Source organism: Nothoprocta perdicaria, unplaced genomic scaffold (genome assembly GCF_003342845.1).
Source record: "Nothoprocta perdicaria isolate Ctin4 unplaced genomic scaffold, notPer1 scaffold_18, whole genome shotgun sequence".
Taxonomy (NCBI): domain Eukaryota; kingdom Metazoa; phylum Chordata; class Aves; order Tinamiformes; family Tinamidae; genus Nothoprocta; species Nothoprocta perdicaria.
The window spans coordinates 2,176,879-2,196,120 of NW_020454982.1; positions in this window are offsets into that span (position 1 = coordinate 2,176,879).

Consider the following 19,242-nt stretch of genomic DNA (forward strand, 5'->3'; position numbering starts at 1 on the left):
GTGAATGCAGTTGATAAGACCTGCCAGCATTGTGTAGTCTTAAGTCCTTAGTACTTTCAGCTGGCCACTGATGGCCTCAGGTATAGAAGCAGCCCAAATATAAACCCATTATTGATCCTTTACCAAAGAAGGTGCATATGAAGGTATTTGTGAATTTCGGTGATTTAACATAAGGGTCAAAATTTGGAGTCTCAATTTCTGGCAAGAATTCAAATCTTTCAATCAAAATGCTGATCCATCAGACTTGCTAGATGAGTCATTTTAATTATGCAAGTGAACTTATTGACAGGGTCACATGGCTATGCAATTTGGGAAAGATTAAAATATCTGACTGTACATTAGAGGGTAGAAAAATATGCTGGGTACAACTGAAAATGCAGGAAATACTGAAACAATAGAAACTTTTGTATCTAAAATGGACCATAAGAAATTCGGCAAATTATACATTGTATTTTATAGGAGTAAAGAGAAGTGATGGATTATTCGTTTTGTCTTTCATTGTGTAGCATGTGTTTTGGAAAAAGCACATGGGGAGACAGAGTTAAGTTGGTTTTTAAATCCATTTTCAGTGCAGGATACCTTTCTTTCTTCCTTTGCCTATTTAAAAATATAGCCTAAGACAAATTTGTTTTGAAAAATACTTAAAGCTTTAAAAAGATGTAGATTTCTGCACAAGAACTAAATATTAGTTATTATTTTTTATATCTAGGATATGAAATACAGCCCACTGGGCCATTTAATGATTGCTCTGATCAATAAAATAGCGTTTCAGTATTTAGTTGATCAATCATGCTTAAGGATATAATGTAGAACTTTAGTAGTTCTATCCTAACACCAAATAGTGGGAATTTTCCATGGTGTCAAACCCTGAAGATAAAAAAGAAAGAAAGCTGAAGGGCATTGCCTTTTCACATGAACATTGTGCTATAGGAAGTGCTATATGAAGTACTATTATAAAACAACATAAAATTCACACAGTTGTATTTACTTTACTATGGGCAAAATTTTGATACTCAACCAGAACAGAAAAGTAGTGCAGATAATATACAAAAGCAATTAATACTATACTTAGAATCTCCTCTGTTTCTCAACATGTTTTCAGTGTCGAGTAAGAATTATCACGATTGGCCAGATGAGTGAGTTGCAAACGTTTTGCTTTCAGTCAAGTCACATTTAAGAATGAAGCTGTCGTCATCTATCAGGGTGTCACGTGAGCTATGCCACCAAGGGCATTTTGTAAAGTGAGGTACTGTGCAAAGAGGGCCCTTTTTGCCTCCTTTTGTCTTTGCTTTCTTGATTAGGTGTTAAATTTTATTAATAAATTCTTCAGGGATCTGTATGTTTTGTTCAATGAAATTACCTTTCAGAGGGCTGAAAGAGGTTATATTCCTGGGCAAATATATCGGAGAGGTGAGTTTGGGAGGCTTTAATGAAAGGGTGGGAGTGATCCATGATGCAAAAATATACAGATGGTCGTAATCTTCTATATCCATTAGATTTATTCTTTTTTAATCACAGTACAATTTGCTTATAGCTTTGACTTTGTCCTGTCTTTGCTACTGTTTTCTACTGCATATAACCAACTTTTGTCTGTACTAAAAAACATTAAGCAGTGGTCTAAGCTGCTCATCTGTTAAAAGCTACCCACATTTATCCACCTCTGTTGTTTACTGTCATTAATAGCAATTGCATTTGACAATCTGACCTTGAAATGACAGTTTATGTGCATAAATCTCCTTCCCTCTAACAGACATATAAGCACATAGTATTCATGAGCACAAACATTAAGTCAAAAATCTCTGATTTAGTACTTGAAAAATAGATTCTAATGAAAGAGTACTTATAGGAATTGGAAAGATTCTTTTAAAGGTGTTTTTCCTTCATTTTAAATTTTGAAAATATTATTTGCATCCCATCATTTTTTCTTTTTACCTAATAGCACAAAAATATCAATTGCAGCTGCACAATTGAACAGACGCCTTGTATGACTGCAGTGCTGTTCCATAGTAAGAATAATAGGTAAACAGTAAGATTTTTTTTCGAATAAAAACAAATATATGGTTGGCTCACTATAAGAAATTATTTGCAGTACCCATAGAAAGTATCTGGAAACCACTTGATGCAGAACTGTTGTGCCTCCCACTTGTTAGATAATTTTAGGAATATATTCTATGTAAAGATTTGCTTTCAAATGAAAATATATTTTTTGTTTCTTTCTTTCTCCTCTAGCATGAAGAGAGCTATGGGTAGGATTAGCAATGGAAAAGAGCTACTGTGTCCATCCCACAGGTAGTTATGTTTTTGGGGGAGAATGGATGTCCCCTAGGGATATCATTCATTAAAACACATAAGAATCCTCCAAGATAAAAGGCTCTATAATAAACTAGCTTATGTTACAATTCTGCACCTAAGGAGTATTGATAATGCTTCTCCTTATAGTAAGCACATTAGATCTTTTAGCCTTATATTCAGGCACGAATATATAAGAAACATAGTCTATAAGTACCTACATTCTCTTTCACCAGCTTTCTCTAGGGGGACATGCATTTTCCTTACCATAATGAGGGCCATAAAGAAGAAAAATGATGTGGCCTAGTATAGATGGGGAGTCACATTACAGTAACTTTTCATCAAAATTAGAGTAGTTAGAGACTACTATATTATAGCAATGGTGGGTAGCTCTGCTACTGTTAAGAGCCAGCTGTCAACATTTCTATTATAAACCCCATTTTTCAGAGGTTTATAACTCCTCTGGAAAGATCCACTCAGGAGTGAAGTCTGTACAGCACGACTAAGCAAGGGAATGATCTTTTAGAAATGAGATAAAGGGACAAATAAAAGAAATTTGAAATCCAAGTCATTTTTCTGATCATCTTTTTTCCCATTTTGTTTCCTTTATTCTAGCGTGGTTGCTTAGTTACTTCTTTGAGCACAGGGACTTAAGCATATAAGCTTTTCCAAAATGTTCCAGTGATTCCTGAAGCGATTACTGTATACGTAGAAACCAACCATAAGTCCCATGAGCAGCCTTACCAAGCACTCCTAGCTGGTTACAAAAACTTCTATGGCCTCTTGGGACACACTGTTATCAAAATAAATAAATAAATAAAATGTCAGTATAGGATTAAAAGGAGATGATGTATATGTCTTTAGTCTTTCTGATCTGGTCATCTTCTCTTGGCCAGTCTCAGCTGCAGCTTGTTTTGTCATGTAGAACTCCACACTGTGAGTTTTAGTGGAGTGTAGCAAGGGGAACAGACCATTTCTGAGACATTCGGTCCATCTTTTCCAGATAGAAGTGGAATGGAATCCTCCAAGACATTAAACTACCAGCTTCTCTTAGGCACTCCAATTTCCACTGACTTGTTCTTCTAAGAGTCTGTCAAACTTGGCGTCCCAGCCAAATTTCACATCAAGTGATTATTAGTGCTAATAATACCTGAATGAACATTGCAATATAAAACCGTGAGTTTTCATTTGATTTTAAAAGCAAAATTATAATTACTTTTTTATGACCTTCTGAAGTAAATCAGATCTTACCATGGAGGATCAAGTAATAGGTGTGTCAGATAAATTTCATAGGAGACTGCCATTAGATCTTTTTCTTGATATTATCTTCTGTAGTCTGGAAACATCGTGATGACATTATTGTAGTCCAGTTTCCCTCCAAAATCATCTCACAAAACAAGTATTTCATCATCACTACAAATTTTATTGCATTTACTCTTTTAGTGTAGAAGAACAAGAAAGGGCAGAGATTTTCCTCCTTCGTTTTTACACCGATCTGGACTTTGATATGAAGAATTGAGAATACCGAACACAAAAGCTGATTATTTTCTCAGAGAATTAGGAAATTATATGCATTTTGTGATTATCAGAACCACGTTTTATTGCTTCCTTTGCTATTATGACAAAGCAAGTTAATTGTTGCTTCTACTTCAAAGGGACAGAAATATACTTAGAATCTACTCATTGGTTCTCCTCCATAAATTATAAATCTTTCTGTTTCTGAAATAGTCATTTATGAAACTAGATTATTGCAGATAGCTTGCCTCTTGAACCAGAATAAAATATTCAATTACCATTAATAAAGTAGTTTCAGCCTGCATTCTGAAAAAGATTATGTATTGCTTAGGTTCTGAAAAACAAAACAAAACAAACCCACTACTGGTGCAGTGAAAGTTTTTAATAAAGGTCTCATTACAAAAGGGAAAGTTTTTACCCTTTTTATCAAAGAAGTATGAACAGATTATGCTGATGCTTCAGTGGCCTGAGTGATGTATCGAACCTTGTAGAGCAATAATCATCTTTGACGTGAGTCTTTGACATAATCACTTTAGGGAGATGAATTTGCATTCTTCTGGGAAATGTTTATGATCCCAAGTAGTAAAATCTACAGAAAAATTAATCAAAAGGTTCTTCTATCATGTCAGATAATCTGTATGTTAACATGTCTGCTTTCAAAGATAATGGTATCTATAAAGAAAGAAATAAAACCCTTTGATTTATAACAGAAATATATTTCTGGTTGAATGCTATGAACAGATTTATGTCTATGAGAATATGTTTAAATACTACTCAGTCTCCAATTCTAGGTTGAAACTTTATGTTTTTATGTTGAGAGACTGAGAAACTGCCAGAATAAAACACTGAAATAAGTTTTATTTTCCTATTTCTGCAACTCATGAATGGGGTTATGTTATCAGCAGAGATAATAACACCTTTAAATGACTTGGAATTTATTTGCTTCGCAAAAGCTTACGGGAAGACTGACAGCACCTTAAGCAGGAGCAGTCAGTGAGGATGTGGCTTGAGTATTGACAGGAGTGATTTTTCTGAGTAATGAAGAAGGTTATGTGATTAAGTTTCCTCAAGCATACACTGCCTGCCGTGTGCACTTACTGCATTGTCACCCTTCTGAGTCGCAGAAGAGCTTCGCTTTTTTTCAGAAGCAGGATCAATAGGATTAGGGGATTTGCAATCTAAGCTTGCCTGTGGCTTCTTGTTAAGCATGTTGTATGCTTTATAGCTGCCTTTGAATGGCTTTTTGCACTGTTCCATGGTATTAATCACCTAATAATATCCCTGCATTCTGATATTTTGCCCAGTTTTTCTATTAGTGTTTTAAAAATAAGATATTTAAAAATAAGTCATAAGTCAGCCCCTGAAATTCATGTTTAGGATTTTAAATAATAGCCTACTTTTCAGAATTTCTGAATATTCTTCGCTTTTCACAGCATCTCATGATACAAGATTTTTCTTATCATTAAGATGGTGGTTTGGTTGTAGCTGTGCTGCAGAAGACCTCTTCCTTTGAATGTCAGGCAGCATGTACACAGAAATCTGCAGGATCAGGGGCTAATGTCATTTGGCGGACACATCAAGTCAGGTAGGCAGGGGACACCTGATCTGGCTCCTTGCAGGTCAGCTCACAGACCTGAAGGACGCATTATAGGTAACTGATGGTTGTACAGTGCAAACGTGCTTTGCAAGGCAGAGCTTACATGAAATGCTAAAATCCACTTGTGCGCTGCAGTTCAGTGGGCTTCTGATACAGTATGGAGTTCAGCATTTTATATCTAGTCTTTATCATCTGCAATGGGTTGGTATAAAGTCATAACAAAAGGAGTACTTACTGAAGAAGTGGAGGAATCGGATCTTTTACAGAACTGTACATAAAGCACATAAAATACCAAGTTTGAATGATCACACATAACATTTCATTGTCCAAGTTCAACAGCAAGAGTCGTATTGCTGCCTGTCTTACCCAGTTCAATCCAATTTTTAACTTCTATTCAGTTTGTATAATCTATCTCTTTTCTGCAGTTAAAGGCTGCAGAGACAAACAAAAGACACTTGAGAAGGTTATATACAGAGATAAGTGCAAGAACAGAAAGGGTCAACTAACCCAAGAACAACTAACTCAAGCAATTTTATTACTTATGTGTCATGATTTAGAGGAGTTTCTTATTGAGGAATTTAGGAAAAAAAAAAAAAAAGACGCTATATACCTGTAACTTTGCAATTGAGTAACTAATTAGATAACTAATTAGATGAACTGCATGTCAAGTTTAAGTCAAGTTTATTATTTTGAAAGTGGATTACTGGACATGAACTAAGTATTGCAATACAGAGAAAAGGAGAAGGGACATAAGCACATATAGAAGAGTCCGGGAGTACAATGAATCTGTACAGGACAGCCATGTTGCAGCTCGGTATAAGTGGATTTAAGTATTTAATAGTGGAATACAGACAGGCAATAGTGGCTAAAGTAGCAATAGAAATGGACATCAGTGCTAGGTCAGTGAAAACTAATGTACTGGAAAAACTTGGCTTCACAAAAATCTGTTATATACATTTCCAGATATTTTTATAAAGGGCAAAATCATTGGAAAGAGTGAGGTATCTATCTTGTAAAGTATTAGACTTTCTCTGATATTCATACTGGCAAACTGGAATTTCTTTTACAATGATATTATGCAAATGAAAAAAATGGTCAACTAAAGAAAGTCTAACAGTTCTCTCGGTGATTTAATATGTAGATTATCCTTTCATTTTTTACTTTTTCTTTAAGTCGGATGGCATATTCTTCAGGAAGGAACATTGCAAATTTGATTTAAAACTCGCTGTGATGAGCGACATTGACCTTTGGAGAGTTCTTGAGTGTTACTGAAATTATAACTTCACTTGCTGCATTGAGTTTATTTCTGGGCAGTTGTAATGCATACTCTAGCTTAACCTTGCTCATTAGGCAGATCCTAACATGTATATTCCATCTCCTTTACAGTGCTATTCCGCACCCTCACAGTTCACAGGATAGCTTTAAGGGACAAGTACTGTGAAGTTTTCATTCTTGTTTTCAGTGGAAGTTGTGCTTAACATCAAAGTGTATTCTATCTATTTTAAATACTAATAAAGAGTTGTTTGTATTTTTTGTGTGTGTAAATCATAGTTCTTATTTGTCTAAGGACTTACAATTTTAGATGAAGGCCTGAATCTTAAAAGTATTCTAAATTATAGTTATAATACGAGTCGTGAAAATAAATTTTTATGTTGGATTTAACATGCAGATATGTTTTTTTTAATGTGAAAATGAGAACTACTCCCTAACGTATGCAAGGAAGTATGCAAAGAAGCCACATCTCATCCCCTTTTATTTTATGTTGTAATTATTTGGGGGCAACAATAAATAACAGGACTTCTCACATAAAATTCACAGGTTTAATCATGATGTAGAAATTCGTACATGGCAGCATGACATTCACTAATAAGATAGGAAATGCACCATGCAACTCTACAGAAACCCATCAAGCCTTTACAAACAAAGTCCTTTGTTACAATTCTGACAGAATAGCAGAATTTATGTGTATATATAGACACACGTAAGCACATGCTGGGAGGATTATTTTCAGAAAGAAGCATTTCTGTCATCAAAATACTTGTGATACACCTGAATTTCAGAGTGGCAATAAAAGGCTAGAAATAAATCGCTATGCTAACCTTTTGCTGAGATGATTAGCAGGATTGGCATGACTCATTAAATAATGTGAGATAATTATTTTTTTACTAGTGGCAGGGGATTTTCATGCAGAGTAAAAATAACATTGCAGTTGAACATGCAAATCATGGAGAGGCTCAGACTGTATGCATGAATAGAACATTCTGGTGTATGCAATGATTATTAGTATTATTTTTAAAATGTGTATGTAAGGATTAGCCCACACCATTTAGAAAGCACCCTTTGTTTTCCATGCTTTCTCCTTTTACTACAGGTTGTGGAAAATGTCATTTTCTGTTTCATCTCAAAAGCAGAGATGAGTTTTCCATCATTATTAACTTCTTATAGGATGTTATGAATACAGAAATGACAGGCCCCAGCTCTGCTTCTGCAAGATTCTCCTTACCAACTCTCATGTATGGGTTGCCTGTATGTAGACTCTGGAGATCCCTTTTGGACACAAAGCTGGATCCAAAGCTGAATTATTTTTTGAAGACTGGGCTTTGGGAAAAAATGTTCTTTGTGTGTGAAAAAAAGGTCGATATTTCCCTTTCGTGTAATTTTTAGTGCTCAGTGAACTCAGGGGTAGGGAGGATCTTTAGCAAGCGATGACTTTCTCCTGGGAAGAGAGACCAGAGTCCAGCTCCTTGCTTCTGATGTGCTACAACAATTTCCTTTTCCTGGCTATCTCCCAATTTATTATCACCAGCAAGCACTTTTCATGCTAGATAAAGAATTAGAAGAAAAATCACCAACTCCAAGCAATAGGAACAGCCTATAGAAAAGCAGCAAGGCTTCCAACAAGTCCACTCTCCTATTTAACTCCTGATGAGTCTTGAGTGTCTCTCTGTCAGAAGCCTCCCCTCCTTTTCCTATGTTGCAGTCACAACATCCATTTGGAAAACACAAAATAGATGCTTGAGAGAGCTTGGAAGAGAGCTGAAACTTCACAGCAAGCAACACCCCCTTTGTCCTTCTAGATATCAGTAAACAGGCAATTAAATATATTGATCCACTTCCCCCCTTTTTGTAGTTAGTTTTTTGTTAAGGTAATCTTTTATAACAACACAACACTAATAACAAGTACAATTTTAATAAAATTTTTTAAGCCATTTTCACAGGTTTTACATTTTGCACCCAGTCTAAAATGCCAGACATGGTATTTGTTAACTTTGGGGAGAATGATCCCTTTGTTGCTTTGACCCACAGATATTGCAAACTACAACACAGATGAAAGCTTATTGAAGTTAATAAAAATATTTACTTGCTGCCTTTTGTTATGGAAATATTCAAGAACCCAGTTCTTTTATTATTCAGTCAGGTAAAGTCTGGGAGTCAGCATCAGAGAAGATTTTTCCTGTTTTTTCTTTCCCTTTTTCTTTTTTTTTTTTGCACTCTTGCGGTTTGATGATAAGAAATGACTCCAGTGCTATCTGTCTGCAGTAAGGCGAGTGATCAACATGTAAGAGACAGCTCGCTTTTGTGCCCTGTTAAGCTGGTCTTAGCTTCATTAAGAAGAGATACGGTGTGGAAAACACTATTCTGAATAAGACAATTTTGTAAGGAATAACTAGGATGTCAAGAGTTTTGTTTGCTTGCTTTTTTTTTTAAATGCAATACTGCGGCCTCAATGAAATACAACAGCACAACATTACAGACATTTATACTCTTGTTGCCTTCAAGATTTACCAAATAAAATTGATTATATTATCTAGTGAATGTTATTACAAATGTAAATTTTGCAGTTGGCTTGCAGCTGAAGCAGCATTTTGTTAACATCCCTTAGAACAAGATCAGAAACCCAGAGGCTGTTCCTCACCTGCCTTGTCTGGCATGGACAAGCCTATGGGTGCAACGTGTTCTCAGGTGTCTTGTTCCACACTTTTCAAGCTGAGCTGACCATGATAAAAATATAACATGAACAATTTTAATTTGAGACAGATTCCATTAGTAATATCTGTTTGTCGGAAATACATGTTTTTGGTGTTATCCCCAACTGCTATAGGGGGATATCTACTTTTGTATTGTTTTTATAATGAAAAAATGTAACATTATCATAGTAATTATGACATTAAACATTTAAATGAATGTATTATAAACTAAATGAGTGTTTTCTCCAATTCACAGCAGAATCAACCTTACTCTGTAAGCAGTCTGTGGTAGATTCTTATGCTTTGGGTTTTTCTCACCTTTCCCCCAAGCGCAGTTTACATTAATATAAAAAATACCAAGTTTTAATGATCTTCTTTGGGATCTGGCAACCTCCACTCCGCCCACACATCCAGCAGGGCCTCAAAACAGCAAACAAATTAGATTTCTGGAAAAAAAAATTAAAAGCCCCACTGGAGTCCAGCATAAATTATGTGAAATAACTTATGGAGGAGAGAGGAGATGTAACACTCTTCAACTGTATTTGAGTAGCAAATTATTAGTTGTCCAGAGAACTCTAAAAAACATTTTCTTTTGAAGTTACTTCTTTTACTTTATGAAGTTATGTATTTAAATATATGTAAAAAGTAGCACTACCTTTTTTTTTCTTGAGAGAATTGCATGTCTTAATATTTGTGTCCTAATCAGAAGTTAGAAACTGCACTAGTTCCCTGCTGAATAACTCTAATAGCATCAGACATTTATCTATACTTAATGCTGGACAAATAGAGAAGGGCTGCTATATGTCTATTTTTTTCCCTAAAGGACAGGCATTTTAAACATTTATTCTCCACCACCCACTCATTTCCTTGTTGCCTTTATAGCAAAAAACATTTCCTACTTCCTATCATCCCTATGTTCAAACTAATCAGCATCAATAAACTACACAGCATAAGATCTAAAAAGCAATAAAGAATTCAGTATCTCTCACCTCTCAGCTAAAAGAATATCAAACCTTAATTATTTAAGGGATTATTTAGAAGAAGAGAATGGTAGGGAAAAGCACCTTTTACTTTATTAAGTAGTTTCCTGTTCCAGATAGATTATTTAGTTTTATGCATGATTTTCTAATTCAAACTCTCTTTAGAATATGGGGTCTTTTTTATTTTTAAGCAGAGAGATTTTAGAAATATTTTTTATGGAAAGATCTTCTAGAGATAGTAGAACAGTGTTATTTCTCATGGAAGCATTCAATGTTAATGAATGCTAATGAATGCTATGTTAATAAAGCTAAAAGTTCCTCATTTTTTGGTATGCCCAATCTAAGTGTAATCTAGTGATAAAAGCTTGGGAACTAAAGAGCTATGTAATTGCAGTAGTTTCAATATGTGTTGATGTTTTCCTTTATTGGGGAAAATATGGTTAATTTGGGAGAATATGGTTTATTTCACAAGAGATACTTTGTGGTTTTACAAATTGTCAAATTTTTAAATTAATTTGGATTTTTTAATTAAATCTTATTTTAAAATGTTGAAAGCAGCATTTTATTGCTGTGTTTTTTAAGAGCTATTTTCTTGCTAATATTTGCAGATGAATGCTGACTTCATCTCGATATCCAAAGGTAAAAGAGTATCTGGGTTTCAGAAGGAAGTGGCTGTGGCAAAACCCGATTGCGTAATATTTCATTCACAAAGAAGCATGATTGGCCTTAAAATTATATAAATGTTTTAAACTTATATTTGTTTGCTTTCAGAACAATAATTGTTTTGAAAAAGATCTTGGGAATAACTTAATCTGTATATGACTCTTTTGATTAGCGGCTGTTGATTTTGTTCAATAATGCTGTTTTCCATAAAACATTTGTTTTGTGCTTCCCTGCCCCATCACCTCATCAGTAACCTTAGTTGTCCCACAATATCATCACCATGTTGCTGTGGACTTCTGCATACACCTATCTACAGCATGCCTCATAAAGCCTAATGAAAGCAAATGCATTAAATTAATCCCAGTAATTAGCAGACTCACAGCTTACTGAGATGCTTAATTTGTGACTCAACGGTAGCAAAAGGCTTCTGTTAGAAGCAATGCTTGCATCAAAAAGCCCATGTAAGAGAAAAGCAGACATGTCTTCATTAGAATTAATTTTAATTAGAGAGATTGCATTTTTTATATAATACCATATTTTATGTAAGAGTATATTGGTTAGATCACTTGCTGCTAAGGCAGAATTCTCGCTATTAAATTTAAACTCCTTGCACTGAAGACATTCAAATAGGTATTTAATCTGTATTTATCTGGCTGAGGCAGCCTTAACCTCTCTTTTGGAAAATGTGGGACTGCAATCACTACACAACTTCATGGAATCCCAGCACAGATTCTATGGACATGGATTGTAGCAGCGTTCTTGAAGGAGTTAATGGTGCCGACTCATAGGGTGCTCTTGCCAGGGCCTCAGGCAAGAGGACCTGTTCTGGTGATCGGAGTTTAAAAGTTTAAATGGCATGTTAATGTTATTAAATAGAATTAATCTACAGTTTAAAATAACCTTTTCAAAATTACATTTCTAAATATAAGCTGTTTGACCGATTGCCCAGTTTCAAAATGAGTGCTACTTTAATTGCCAAATCTGCAAGAATGGGAACATTTGTCTTTTTTTTTTAGAATGGCAGAGAAAAAAAGTGATGACATGATATCTATTGCAAATGAGACTTTATTTTTAATTTTGCTGATGGGTGACTAATTAAATATTTTGATTGTCCTAGCATTCTTGTAATTAGTTCTTTTTACATAGCATTTGTCCATTGACTAAATTCACAACTCATTTAGGCAGGTGACCTAGGCAGATATTTTCAGAAGTGCCTGAATCTATCTGTCTGGGTTCACAAATCAGTGGAATGTATGCAAAGGGAAATAATGTTGCTGTTTTCCTTTTTTATCCTCACTTAATTCAACTTCCCAACAGATGCTGCCGCTTGTGGTGATCTAGTTCAAACTAGGATGCTTAGTTCTTATAAAGTCTGTTTTCCTGTTAAAAGACCAACAGGAAAAGATGTGCTGGGACTGGGAAAGTAACACTAAGATTAGACTGAAAGAATATTTTAGGCTATTAAAAGAAAATCTGAGGAAAGATTATCTCCTAAAATAAATTAAAATTATAGCAAAAAATAATAACTGAAGCATTTAGGTAAAATGTTTTTTTCTTTCTTTGCAAACAAAAGTCCATAGGTAACACAACCTGAATTGCTCTTGCACTCTGGAGATGTTACTCTGAAAATTTTGAATATGGAGAAAGCTGATGTGTTATGAGACCTTGTGATACGTGTATCTGTTTTCCACTTTTTATGGTTTTTGGTATCACTCCATGAGAAGTGCCAAACAATTATGATTTTCCTTGCTATTTTACATATTTCCTTGTAATTTTACATCATTGACTTTGCTCAAGTTTTTTTTTAAGTTTTGTTTAAACCAAGATGTAAATTGTTCTTCCAATGTTAGTCTTTACTAATGCATATGTGTCCTTTTTTTTAAAGTGAATAAGCCTAGAAGAAAAAAAAAAAAAAAAAAAAAAACAGGAAAAGTGAATATAATAAGTGTGAGAAAGTGTGACAGCACTGAAAGCATTTCAGAGTCAACTCTAATCACTTAGGTACTAGAAATTTAATATGAAATTTGCATGCATAAGATTTCCAGGTGACTTTTCAGATGAAGAGATGTAAAATTGTACTTTTACCCACTTAGAATAATAAATAATGAATATGTTTCAAAAGAGAGATTGTTAAAATATATATGTTTTGTTCTCAATGTTAGGTGAGGAAATAGCCTAAGGGACAATAGCAAGCATAATACAAACATAATAGCTTTTTCATATCTTCTTGTATCGCATTTGAATCGAGGTGTGTTGGAAAGTAATAGAAGAGAGGATATTACTCCAGTAAAATTGAAAAGTACCTACTGTGGGTAGAAAGAACTGCTTGTGGATTAAGATAAGTAAGTGAAGTCCTTACTATTTTACACTAACAGCCTACAGCTGTGTTTACCGTTAACTGGATTATTGTCAAAGAATAAAGAAATATTAGATATCCACAAAGGCAGTATAAGGTGATGCTTCCTGCCAGCAAGTAAAGCTAGGAATTTATACTTCTGTTTAAAGTTGCCATAATATTTCTGTAATTAAAATGCAAGAATCATTTGTCAGCATAGAGGCCATATGGCATTTTGTGCTTAATGACACTGTTTATACTGATATAAAAGAACTGATTTAAGAGACTAATATTTAGGCAAGCAGAATAATTCTGCACTTAATATTGCCTGTATTCAGGAAACCTGCTCTGAAAATGGAATATATTGTTTTTCCCTTTATACCATCATCAGTGAATATTACATCCATAAAATTTATGTTAATAAATGTATATAATTTTAACAGAAGAATAGAATTAAGATTAGCATTTAATCTAGATGATCAGTAAAGAATAAGTAATAAAATCATATTTGGAATAAGCTATTTCTTCTGTAATGATGCTGCAACAAAAGTTTCTTTGTGTAGCCATAGTTTCTTGAGTTAGATTTTGGAATCCTCAGATTCTCAGCTAGCTACTAGAAAAAAAAAATTGCAATTTTCCCAGATGATCTGTGAAAAATATAAACTCATGATACAGATTGTATGTGTTACTATTCTGAAACCGTGATGACCAGCCAACACCATTTTGTTTATTTACTGTTATCCTGGAACATACGTTGAGACAACTCTATTGTTTAGTCTTACGTTCCTCTGTTTTCTAACAGATTCAGATTAAAAAAAAAAAAAAAGACAAAATAGTGGTGAAGAGAAAATGATTAAAAGTATGAATTTCTTTCTTTTTTAAATTTCTTTTTATGTACTGAATTTCAGGTTGAAGGATGTTTTTCTAACCTTCATCCTTTTTGAGCACTAGAACAGGATCACCATTTTATGCTGTCATAAAACCTTTTTATTTTTAAGGCAAATCTTTCAACACATTTACAAAAGGGGAACAGAACAAAACATACAAACTATTGCCAGAGTTATAAATGGGTTTACCTGCCAAAACAAATCTGATGACAAAATTGAAGCAGACAAAGAGACAAGAAGCATAAGAAACAGTGCAAAGCTGTCTTGGATGGAGTGGGAGTTATTTTTAGTGGGGAGTGGTAGGCAGAAAAAGCTGTTGATTTCTGATATTCTGACAAATTTCCCGTCAATGGAACAGTTTCCAATGAGTACCGTGATTGGTGTTTGATGAGAAGAAGGCAAAATGAACAGATTGTTTTTCTGTGCATATTTTCTTTTATTTTTAAATCTACTTGGGAGTGATTGAGTTCAGGGTTTTGATTGCCACCCTCCTGCAGTCGGCTAGTTTGTACAGGCTTCAAAGCTCTAAACAGATTTAGCTTTCTGTAGATATTATGTGGAATTCAGAGTAATTTTCCTTGTGGCTCAGCCTTAAAATAAGAATGCTCGTGTGATTTACTGACCTTTACCTTATACCTCAGTACTGCAGTACTTTTTTTTCCCTCTTCCCCTATCTTGTTTCATGTCTCTGTGGAGTGTATATTTTATAGTAAGGTGAAGAGGGTTATACAGTGCTCAAATACACTTAGATTGTAGCAAATGTACTCCTTACAATACTGTATCATGTATGTTTATTTTTATAGGAAATAAAATATGTAGAGAGCGTATTAGGTTATTTTCAGCATTAGAGCATGGACAAACTGAATGACAGAAAAGAAAGTGAGATATCATATCCAAGTGCTTTTAGTATCTTCTCTTGCTGACTGAATTATTTGCTTTGAGAGAAGATGTTTCCCTGAATTGTTTGAGGGAAACATGGAGGAGTATTTTGTCTTTCCTTTATTACACATAAACACATAGGTGATAAGTAGTTTTTCTGGAATTCAGTTTAAGCATGGTTTCTTTTGTAAGGAGCCTTGAGTGGATGTTTTTGGGTGTTTGGGGGGTGTTAGAAGTTGTATAATATCAAAGACGTGCTGTTGTGATTGCACTGCTTATATCTTAGCTTCGTGACTGCCACTTCTCCCTGCAGATGACATTTGGGCTCCAGGCTCCTCAGCACCAGGATACTTCGGGTTTGCTTCCCCCTCTGCTTGCACTGGTTGCACATTTGAGCCTCCTCTGGCTGGATGTTTTTAACAATTAAAGTTCTGACAATTTTTCTGTGATGCTCCCCTAGTTGCTTGCTGGCAGTCTCAAGTAGGTGTCTTCATACTAACTGGAATAGTTCAGCTTGGATGCAAAAGTAACTGTTTTTTTTTTTTTCCCAATAGAGGAGAACATCTCTCGTATGGAACATCTCTCGTATGAAGAGAGGCTGAGTGAGCTGGGCCTGTTTTCTCTGGAGAAGAGACGGCTCAGAGGGGATATGATTAATATGTATAAGTTCAGGAAGGGAGAATGCAGGGAGGAAGGGGACAGGCTGTTCTCACTGGTGGCCAGCGATAGGACGAGGGGTAATGGCCACAAGCTGAAGCATAAGAAGTTCCGTCTCCAGGTGAGGAGCAACTTCTTTACTGTGAGGGTGACAGAGCAGTGGAACAGGCTGCCCAGGGAGGTTGTGGAGTCTCCTACTCTGGAGGTCTTCAAAACCCGCCTGGATGCCACCCTGTGCCACATGCTCTAGGTGTGCCTGCTTGAGCAGGAAGGTTGGACTAGATGATCTGTAGAGGTCCCTTCCAACCTTAAATATTCTGTGAATCTGTGAATCTGTGTGAGAAGAATAAATGGAGAAACCGAATGGCTAACTTTTATTCATTGTAAATGCTACTGAAGTTTCCTGCATTCTTTACAGTACTTTTCTTCACTTTGCACAGTTTAAATTCAGAGTCTCTGGTAGTTTTCATAGTGGAAACTCAGCACAGTGATTTGGCGAAAAAAAGAAGAAAATAATTCTTTTTATATAAGCTTTGTATCAGAAAACAAAGTCAGCTCAGTGCCGAAGCATGAGTAATCTGTTTCTCAGAAGTATCTGTTTTTGGAGGTTACCCGTATGAACAAATGCAATTGATTGTCTGGACACTATAGATTTTTAATAATGGTGAAAATGTTTGTGGGGGAAATTCTTCCTTCGAGGTGTTTTTCTGCTAAGGAATTCATGGTTTCACTTTGCTGGAATATGGCTCTTGTAGCCTCTTGTGAAATGGATGAATGTGAGAAAGTGCACTCAAACAAGCGCATTTGCTGACCTGCCCAAATTGGATCCTTAAGAAAAGGATGCCTGTTTACAGAACCACAGAATGGTTAAGGTGGGAAGGGACCTCTGGAGATCATCTAGTGCAACCCCTCTGCTGAAGCAGGGACACCCAGAGCACGTTTACTGACAGGCAAAGTAGAAGCTTCCATCTAGAATTATGCTCCTCCTTTACGCAGTAAAAAATGTACAAACTCTGCAAACTAGTATTAAATCTACATAGGAAATAGGTAGAACAAATTCACCAGAGTTTTGATAATTTTTAAAAAATGATGTGAAGCACTACTCTGTCTCATACAGTAGCAGACAAGTCTGGGAAATGGAAAGCAAATATTAGGTGCAGAAGCTGGTGTTATTCTATTTTGTTTTTAAATGCAACATGTCTATTTTTGTGATGATTTTATCACCTGCCTCTTGAATACAGTAAGTCTCAAAGGACTAATATTTCCTCCTACAGTGCTGATGTAAGAATGAGCTATATTTGATGATCAACAATAGTATACTCTAGAAAGTCTCTTAAGCCAGAAATGCTTGGAGGAAATGGATCTTGTAACAGTCGCAAATCAATACATTTTTTCATATCAAAGAAACTTATATATTTGCATTAAAGACACCACTAGACAGCTTTTGTTTAGTTTGCTTGCTTACAACTTGCAGAGATCATGTCTGTATTTTTATACCAGTCATTATGAAGCTTTGAAATCTATCCAAAACAGGCAGTTGCAATATTAACTGGGAAAAAATCAAATAATTGCAACATTCATATTTGTATGTTGAAAGTAGATGTGGTCTGGAGAATACCTCCTGCGTGATTGCTTTAAGCAGGAAGAACAAGAAAGCAGTAAGCCAAAATCCTGTGTATTTCTAATTTGGAGCATGGTGATGTAGTTAGTGAGTAGAAATGCAACAAATGAAAATGAAATGGTATAATGAACAAGTACAAGCTATACATTCAGTTTCAAAGGTTTTCATAAAGACAATTTGACCAAGTCTGGGTATATTTGCAGCAGTGTGCAAGGCAATTTGAAGAAGGAGAGAGAGTTGAGTTCCTCAACAATTTAGCAGTAGTCTCTTGTCACTCCAACAGCAAGAATAAATCACATTAGCTAAAATTTAAGGACTACCACAACAAATTTTTGAAACCAAATGCTGCAGTATGAAACTGGTCATTAGATGCATATTTTGAGAACTGGGCAACTTGGCATGGGATATGCGACAACCAGGTACATAGAGCAACTGGATGAACTGGATGAACTGACCAAGAAGGGATGCTGAGCACAGAGATGCAGTTTTTGAAATTGCTTCTTAGAACTGAAGGTCACATTATATGCTACGAGGAGGATAGGAGGCATTTTGCTTTGCAACACAGTGGTTAAGTGTCTCTTAACTGTGTTCCATTCCCTATTTTTGCCAATATTATGGGTCAACATTCCACAAAAAGGCCATGGAGTCCAGCGCTACAGTTATTCTCAAATTATTGCTTATAAGAAAGTTGAGACTTCTGAAGTTTAAAATAAAGTGAAGGGAAGACAGCACACACAGCTATTTGCACTGCAAAAGGAAAATGCTTCAGGGGTGGAATTTGCAGATTTTAAGTGTTTTAAGCCCTACCAATGTCCCAATTTCAGTACTAATGATGTCAACGCAAATGTTTGAGATAGCACTGTAATTCCCAGGATGTAAATAGTGGCATTAAGGAATAGGATTCATAAAGCACTGGGAAATTGCTTTGCATATGTTCAGTGAAGTAGTTTATAACAGCAGCATTACTTTAGGAATTGTGTGCTTTATACTGGACGTGGAGAAATGCCTAATATGTAAGAGGTCTATAATAGCTGAGGTTTGAAAATTCCATGTATGCTCTTTTGGATCTTGTCATGAATACTATGTATTTAGTATTCTGTCATAGAAATGTTAGAATGTGAACAGTATTGAATTCATAGTATTGTCAGTCTGGATTCTGTAAGTGGATTGGATTAAAAATTGGTAGATTTGTCTCTGTCTAAATTTGAGGAGAAAGGAGAGTCAATAGACCTGTCTTGAAATAAGGCATCAGTAATGTTCTCTTAATTCAGCTGAGCTTAATTAAATGCCTCATTTAGCTGCTCTCAGGTATATGCCTCTTTATGATGCCTTTATAGGAATTTATACAAAGTCAACATCAAAAATAACAGTCTTTTTAGCATGACAACTTCACCTCTACTCTATATAAGTATCACACTATTCACTTACATGAAAAAGAATAAATATGAAATCATGAGAGGTTCCAGTTGCTATTGATAAAAACTATAATCCTGATGAAAATTGGGCAGTTAATATGAATGCTTCTAAAGTGGATAGAAAATTACTCTTATGTGTGTATACAAGGCTGTATTCTTGCTTAGAAAAGAAACAAATCTAAATGACAATAAAATAGAACAAAATATGTGCTATGTTCGATATGTTGTTGAAGGATTATACTGAAAAAAATCTTATTCAGTATGCCAATGGGTGATATTCAACTTCTATATTCTCAGTTAAGGTTAGGTACCTTTAAGGTTACCTTTAAAGTGCATGAAAATTGAAAAGAAATTATCTCTGAATTTTTACTTTAATATGCCAGCAAATGAAGCAGAGTTAGGCTGCTTAGCTAACATTCACACTTAGTGTCATTTT